Source organism: Asparagus officinalis, chromosome 3 (assembly GCF_001876935.1).
Source record: "Asparagus officinalis chromosome 3, Aspof.V1, whole genome shotgun sequence".
Classification (NCBI taxonomy): domain Eukaryota; kingdom Viridiplantae; phylum Streptophyta; class Magnoliopsida; order Asparagales; family Asparagaceae; genus Asparagus; species Asparagus officinalis.
This window is the reverse complement of record NC_033796.1, coordinates 95018380-95027405: the sequence shown is the minus strand read 5'-3', so window position 1 is coordinate 95027405 and position 9026 is coordinate 95018380.

Sequence of the window (9026 nt, the reverse complement as noted above, 5' to 3'; positions counted from 1 at the left end):
CTAAATGGTGATTTAGAAGAGTGCATATATATGATGCAACCAGAGGGTTTTGTAGTCAGTGGGAGCAGTGGAAAAGCATGTAGATTGCTTAAATCCATTTATGGACTGAAGCAAGCATCGCGAAGATGGAACATCTGTTTTGATGATGCTATCAAAGAGTTTGGTTTCATCAAAAATCCAGATGAACCATGTGTGCATAAAAGGATAATTGGGAGTATAATATCGTTTCTTATTTTGTATGTAGACGATATACTCTTAATCGGTAATGACATACCGTCATTACAAGCGGTTAAAATTTGGCTATCAAAAAGATTTTCCATGAAAGATTTGGGTGAAGCATCCTGTATACTGGGTATTTAGATCTTTAGAGATAGATCTAAAAGGATATTAGGATTATCCCAATCTAGATACATTGGCAAAGTGCTAAAGCGGTTTAGCATGGAAAATTCCAAGAAAGGTTTTGTACCTGCATCTCCTGGAATCTCGCTCTCTAAAAAGATGTCTCCCCAGACTGATGAAGAGAGGAAACGCATGAGTCTAATTCCTTATGCCTTGGCAGTAGGATCGATCATGTATGCCATGTTATGTACTAGACCGGATATCGCTTATTCACTCAGTTTGGTAAGTAGATACCAATCTAATCATGGAGAAGAGCACTGGAAAGCGGTCAAAAATATACTTAAGTACATGAAAAGGACTAAAGAGTTATTTTTGATATATGGTAAAAGTGACCTCCAAATGGAGGCTTTTTCCGACTCTAGCTTTCAGAGCGATATCGATGATAGTAAATTTGTTTCAGGATATGTTTTTACCCTCAATAGAGGGGCTGTCAGTTGGAAAAGTTCCAAGCAGGACACAGTAGCAGAATCTACTATGGAAGCCGAATACATTGCGGCAAATGATGCAGCCAAAGAAGCTGTCTGGATGAGGAAGTTCCTTTCAGAGCTGGAAGTTATTCCCACCATTAAAGATCCAGTACCTTTATACTGTGATAATAATGCTGCAATAGCTCTAACAAAGGAACCCCGATCTCACCATAAGTCCAGACACATTCTGAGGAAGTATCACTTGATCAGGGAGATAGTTGATCGCCAAGAGATCAAGATTGAAAGAGTTGACACAAAAGATAATATAGCAGATCCATTCACAAAGGCAATTGCTCGTACACAATTTGAAAAACTTGTTGAGCTATTGGGTATTAAATACTACAATGATTGGCCTTAGTGCAAGTGGGAGTTTGTTGGATATAGGTGCCCTGCAGGCAATAATTGTATATTGTAACAGGACCTATATGAATATAACATCCTTGTTTAAAATAATAGTATGCTATTTTGGTCAGATTTATATGTCCTTAGAATAAATACTAGACTATCAGACATTTCGGATAGTGATCGTAATGAAGAGATCTGATTAGTCGGTAACGTATATTCTAAAATGTTCCTAGTTGATGAAGTGTTGAGATAGGACATCATCACTTTGGTTTAGACTAGTGTATGCTTTATTTCTCCTTTTGAAGGAGATGATCAATCTCTTAGATCATTGATGTGAGACATCAAGATACAGTATACAGGTGACTCATTAGTGAATGAGTTGACTGAACGACTCGCCGAGAACATCTAGTTGGTAATATACTTAACTGTCAAATAGAAGTTCTCAAGTGATATAGTACATAGTAGTCTCTTGACCTGAGGCATGAGTGCAATATCTTATATGTCAGTAAAGATGTATTTAGACTTTTACCTAACCACAGTTCTTATTGAATTGTGCATAACGGTTCTTGTTGGGTACATCCCGAGACATAAGTAGATATTGAGATGCCAAGAAGGGATTCGTCTCCCCCAGTATAGAGGTCGATGTTATAAGATTGTTTGATATAACTATAGCCTGGAAATCCTTGGCCGAGGTAAATAAGATAAACTGAGTGTCAGTTTGATCTTATAGGTTATGAGTTTAATATCTACAAACACTAATTGAGAAATTAGGGTTTGACAGTTTTCCATACCCTAGTTTGACATGGTTTGACAAAGAGGGTCCTGATATAATTGTGTTAGCATCTTGCAGACATTTATCACAACTTATACCCGGGTAGTCTTCATGTGTAGCTAGCACCTCTGTTGTACTTATGGATATGATCCACTGCCGAGTTCTTAAGTTGGGCCCTAGAGTCACACCAAGCGCGTACTTGAATCCTATGAAACACAATTTATAGAGTGATGCGTATGATTGATACACATATATGATTTTACCGGATACACATAAACGGTTATGTATATCGATAAAATTAAAATGCTATGTGCTTAGGAAATAAATTCTCGTATTTTTCCTATAAAGTTAACTTAGTCAACTAGTTGACTTTTTGGTCAACAGTTGACTTTTGGTCAACTCATTGACTTTTTGGTCATATGATGACTTATTAATCAATGATTGGAAAATTACAAAATATCGTATTTATGAAATACAATATTGATTTGGTATTCTCATTTATGAAATATACATACCATGTATAATAAGTCATGAGATGAGTTATTTAGTGGTATGGTTTGAGCACATGGTTTATTAGCACATGGTTTTGAAATGTAATGATTCATAAGATGATTCATTGCATGACTCACTAGATTAATCGTTGATATTTGATGATTCATTGCATGACTCATAGGATGAGTCATTCATGTCATGAACACATTTCACTCTATAAATATGAGCTCTCCCATAAGAGAATAAAAGATAGCTCTACCTCTTACTAAACTCTAGCAATCTTTGAGTAAGAGAAAGTAATAGGATTTTAAGAACCCCGGGGTGGATATTTTGCCTTGTGTCTCAAGAAGACTCTCATTTTATCAAGCCCACTTGAAGACTTGGAGATCTACTACGAGGAGATTTTCTACTACAAGGAGCAAGAGCTAGGGGTTATTCGATCTTTCATCGAATCACGCTTCGAAAGTATGACTTTCTAACTCTTGAATGCTCTCTTTAATGTAGGGATTATGTTGATTTAATTAGGATGGTCCTATTATGTATTTCATGCTCTCTACATGCTTAGCATAATTATACATATAGTTCCTATTATGTATTTCATGCTCTCTACATGCTTAGCATAATTATACATATAGTCTTCCGTTGCGTATTTTACATGTATTTAGCATGAATTTCCTTCAATGCTTAGCATAATTATACATATAGTCTTCCGTTGCGTATTTTACATGTATTTAGCATGAATTTCCTTCACGTACCAACAACAAAAACACAGAGTTTGCCTCTGCATTCCAGACTCAAAATACAGAGTTCATCTCTGTGTCCTAACAACAAAAACACATAGTTCATGGCTGTGTTCCTGACTCAAAATGCAGAGTTCGTAGCTGCGTTCCATTCTCAAAACGTAGAGTTTGTGGTTGCGTTCCAGAATCAAAACGCAGAGCTCATTACTGTATTTTCAGGCTCAAATGTAGAGCCCAACTCTGTGTCCCAGGTCCAGAATGCAGAATTCGTGCCTAGAATGCAATTCTTACATTTTACTCGTTCAAACATGAGCTAAACAGTTTCAAAACCATTTTCCACGATCTGAGGGGATCACAACTCCACTCAAGAGTGATTTAAGGGGCAATTACATCCTATAAGCCATACAAATGAGCCAATTTAGGGGTGGTTACACCCTTAATCACTTATAAATAGCCGAAAGATTAGCTTAGTTCGGATCTTTTACATCTTTGAGCATTTTTGGATCTAGAGATCAGGAAAGAGGTCTCTAATTCATCCTCTTTTCTACAGCAAAGAAGAGATCTTTTGGCAGATCATCTTTAAGGGAGATCGACATTTATCCTTGAAGAGCTCGGAGCATTCTTCGGCAACAGGAGCTTTCTTCATCCTGGGCTTACAAACCGATTTTGGTTAAATTAACTCTTTCATAGAGTTTCAAACTCGTTCAGAGTTATCAACTCGTCAAGAGTTTCAAGCTTGCTTTTAAAGTTCATCCAAGACATCAAGTCAAGAGGCGAAGACAACGTTCCAGTGAGGTGAAACGTCAGATCATCAATGAGAAGAAAATTCAACACGAGTTTCGAGGGAGGTATCTCATCGACACTAAGAAAAAACCCAGGTTAAACAAAGGGAAGGATCTCTGTCGACCCTTCTCTCTTTTGTAAATCGGAAAACCAATCGAGTAGATTTATAATTTCTTTTCTAAGTCTGTTAGAAAGAAGTTGTATCGAGAGAATTATAATTAATTCTTTTTCTGAGCCTGTCAAAGAGAATAATACAAAATTTAATTCTCCATTTTCTTCTTTGAACTTTCCCACCAAACAAAAGATGGTGACTCCATTGGGGACTTGCTTTTTCACTGATGAAGAAGTAGTGGCACAATCCGACACCAAGCTCGTTGGAACTAGTGTAAGTGTTAAAAAATTGCCTATAGGTTTCCGAACATAGTTTGAGACAAAAAAGAAGACGATGAACATTATTATCCGAGTCAAGGAAGATTATTCGACACCGATAAACGCATGAAGTGAATCAGTAAAATGCACAAGTCAACGAAGTGATGAAACGTGTGTAAAGGGGGAAAGCAAGTGAAACGAAGGAGATACAAATAGCAAAAAGGGTTAAAAAGACACAACAACAAGCCAGGAGACCCGCATGAGAGAGAGCCACAAAATGGTGGCTCGCACGCATGCGAGTCACCAAATGGTGATTCGCACGCATGCGAGCCACCAAATGGTTGTTGATCTTCTTGTTTTGATGATGCTTAACAAACAATTTATGACTAATGTTATTTGTCTAGTGTTTGTGTTTATCTATTTATTATAGACAAACAACATGTTGGAGGTTGAATGGAATTGTACCATAACGATCATATCAAATGGATGTTGGTGGAAATAGTGATTAAAGCCTTGCAATTCAAGTAGAAGATCCAAGTTCAAGCTTCATCCACAAGTGTACCAAGATAGAGCTTCGTTGAAGATCACAAACTTAAGTATAATTAGTTTAGGAGTTTATATTATGTGTGTTAAGTACTTTAAGCTCAATCATATATACACACACATTTTATTGGTTTCTTTGTATATATATGTAGTTATATATATATACACACTTTAATTGTTGGCTTTTGGTTTATCAACAAACAAAGTTTTTACAAGCATATAAATAAATATTTATATTCATACATGTTTAGTTTTTACAAGCATATAAATAAATATTTATATTCATACATGTTTGTTTTTACGTGGATAAGTTGGTTTGATTTAATTTCATAGATATGAAACAAATATATATTCATATACATACTCATATGTTTCATATTCTATTGTATTTGTGACAATATTGTATTCATTGTTTATAGACTTCATAACAATACTTTATATCTTTTATTAAGTCTACAAAATCATTTTATAATGGTTCAAAACATGGTTAAGCTAAATGTCAAAACTCATGTGTTTATATTTTCATGTTTTAGACTATTTTGTAAAATGATGATATTTTTTATTTGGGAGGTCCTTTTTACATTTTATAGCATGTTTATTATCATGTTTACAAATCATTTTTCAAAGTTTTACATTTTTCTGATTTTATTTGCTATTTGGGAGGTTTGAAAATCAGATTTCTGTTCAAAACAGACTGTGTGCATGTATTGAGTCGACTCATGAACAGTGTTGAGTCGACTCATAAACTGTTGTATAGTTTACATTTTTTTCTGACGAGTCAGCTCATAACATCATGAGTCGACCCATCAGGTTGTGTCGACTCATGCCCGTTATAAGTTGACTCATAAACTGTGCTGGAAAGTGTGTTTTCTTTCTGCTGAGTCGGCCCATGACTTCATGAGTCGATCCATGTATGATGAGTCGACTCATGATTTTTATGAGTCAACCCATAAGTTGGTTTTTAGACTGTAATGGCTACTTATGAGTCGACTCATGAACAATACCGAGTCGACTTATAACACTGTAACGGCTATATTTCCAGACTGTACTGTTTTTAGATGTTTGGTCTTTTTGCCTTATTTTCTCTTGGCTTTGGGGTTCTTATAAATACCCCCACATATCCTCAGTTCCAAATAACTCAAGAGAATATTTTAAAAAGGTTTAACAAGGGTTTAAAGTTTTGTTTAGTGTTTGTTTAAAAAGCTTTTAAGCAATTGAGAGTTTGTTTTGTGAAAACAATTTCACAAGAGCTTGAGGAAGATCATCCATTGGTGTTTTAAGCAATTGAGAGTTTGTTTTGTGAAAACAATTTCACAAGAGCTTGAGGAAGATCATCCATTGGTGTTTAAGCATCCAACTCTTATCCCTCTCTCTCTCTTGTTATCATAGAGAAGGTTTTTTAAACTCTATTTCTAGCTATATATTATTTTGTTCATAATTTTCATAAGCTAGATTTAAATTGAGTTTGGTTTGATTTAATTTATCTCTTTATTCACACACAACCTATTGAGCTTATTGTATTTACATTCATAGTATAATTTGGGGTTGTGGGTTTGTGACTTAGAGTGTGAGCTTTCATTGTGTTCTCATCCATATTAGAGAACAATCATATGTTGTATTGTGCGTATTATGAGATTCACTTTGTAATACACTTGTACATCGAGAGGAGTGTGTGGTGAGAGACGGGATCGTCCCAAGAGGAGTGCAGTAGGTGGTAATGTCTAGAGGTAGGTTGTAATGTCTAGAGGTAGGTTATAATTCCTAACACTTGAGGGAGACACGGGCTAGAGACCAACACTTCTCAGGGTGTAAAGTAGGACTACAAGAGTATGGATTGTAAAGTTTTTCGTTAGCAAGAAAACCGAGTGTGATGTGTAAATGTTATTCGGGTGAGCGTAGAAAACCCGGTTATGATAGTGGATTTCTCTCCGGGAGTGGGGAGCGGAGACGTAGGATGGAAGGTCCGAACTTTCGTGATCATATTGTGTGTTTGCATTGCTTATATTGCCCTATCACAATTATATCTTTAGTTTAGATTGTTTACCCTTGTGTTGTTTATATATCCTTGCATATATTTCACCATATAGGATATATCTCTTTGTTCATATTATATATTCTTACTCATAATATATTGTATATCTATCTTGCAAGAATAATATTTGAATTAGTTTTAATTGGCATAAAATTGGATTAGATTAGCATAAAACCCTAATAATCCCCCCTCTAGGATCTAACAATGGTGACTCACACGCATGCGAGACACCACAACTATTTTGATCTCCCAAAACCTCCCAAAATACAGATTTTGATATTTTATTAGAATTCTTTCGTCCCAGAACCTCCCCAACTGTTCTGAAGCTATCCTTAAGTGCGCCTAGACGGTTATCAACTACAGATGACGGCAAAATACTTGATCTTATCAGAAAATGCGGCGACAAAAGCTTATAAATAGAAGCCCAGGGTCTTCATTGGAGAGGATCTGAAATCTGAGGGCGAGGTGCTGTCAAATTGAGCAGTAAACCACGAATTTCAGAGGAGAATTGGCAGATCTTGGTGAACTTTTTCATAAAGAAAAAGCCTTCGAAAGATTTGAGATTCTCTCTCCGTCTTTCCTTCGGATCAAACATTGTTTTGATCTCTAGAAGAGTCACAATCTCGCTTGGTCATAATTATCACCGATGTAATTTTTTCCTTCGTGAAACAAGAGCTTAATTAAACTTGTCAACCGGATCTGATCTGTGGCGGTCCACGGACTAATGCATCTCCGGCACAGGCAAAGATCCCACACAAAGCAACAGGAGATAAACTACTGCTGTGTTTTTTGGATAAAGTTGTAATCTTTAATTTTCATTGTGTAAGAAGATCTTATAAAAAGATCGATTTGCCTTTCAGTTTGAACTTGTAATTGATAAACGGTGTAACAAGTTTGACAACAATGAAAACGACAACTTTTGACAAAAGCAAACTGGCGACCACAGTAGGAGCCGACAGCCTTTCTACATGGCTGTAGTGTCGCAACCAAGGGTCCTCGTCCCGGTTGATGAAGAGGTCGAATACGAGTTCGACCAACAGAAGTATGAAGAGTATATGTCTTCCTCCTCCAGATCATCTTCCCCTCAGAAGAGCAAGAGGATCTCTTCCACAAGGAAAGTTTGATGGTCCTCAGATCTGAAGACCCAAGATGATGATCTCTGCCTCATCGCTACTGCAGTTGCATCACCCAATGCTCCTATGATATCTAAAGAAGTTGGATCTTTAGATCTAAACCTTTCCTTTGTCAAGGACCTTACTGTTGAAGGCGTGCCTATTCTATCAAAGAGAGCACGTCAAAGGCAACGCCAACGCCTTACACGCCAACTCGCCAAGGTTTTGGAGCCAGTTGACGGGATCCGTTATGCGGCTGGCCTGAGGTTTAGGAGGCGCCAAATACCACAATAGCGAGCGAGCACATTCTCCTCCAAACCAGCAACGGATGAGTGGGTCCGTGTCAAAAGGACCCGTTCAACCCTTGACGAACGTATTCAGAAGCGCTGCGCATTGCTTGTGCATGCAAAAATCCTTCTGCAGGAAGCTAAAAAACTATAGAAGGAAGAGGTGGCCCAAAAACCACCAAAACTACGCAAAGTATGGAGAAAAAAGGCCAAAACAATGCCTGAAATCATCGAAAAACCAGAACTACCATGTACTAGCTCGACCAGGGCTGAGCCACCATTCACTGGCTCGGCCATGGCCCGTCTTGCCCGTTTCACCTCCTACAGTCATTTTCGAGTCTCTGATGACCCCTGTTCCCGTCCCAACAAGTTCCACACCTCCCTTGGAGCTTCATGATAGCGTGGACTTATCCAGATTCAAAATGAAGATTATAGATCGTCTCGGTCATTTACACGAAGATCAAGAAGAAACTCCGATTAAAGAATGTTTGGTTCCGGCGAATGAACTCCAAACAACTTGTCAGACTGGAGGTCGTACGCATCCTCCCAACAAGTCAAACGCCTCTTATGTCAAGAAAGTACCTGTAACCGCTCGCCTCGGATTGTGAGTTGAAGTCCAAGAGCCTGTTGGGGCCTCGCGCTCACCAAGGCATGGTTCTAAATGAATGACTCTTTAGAGCGCCAA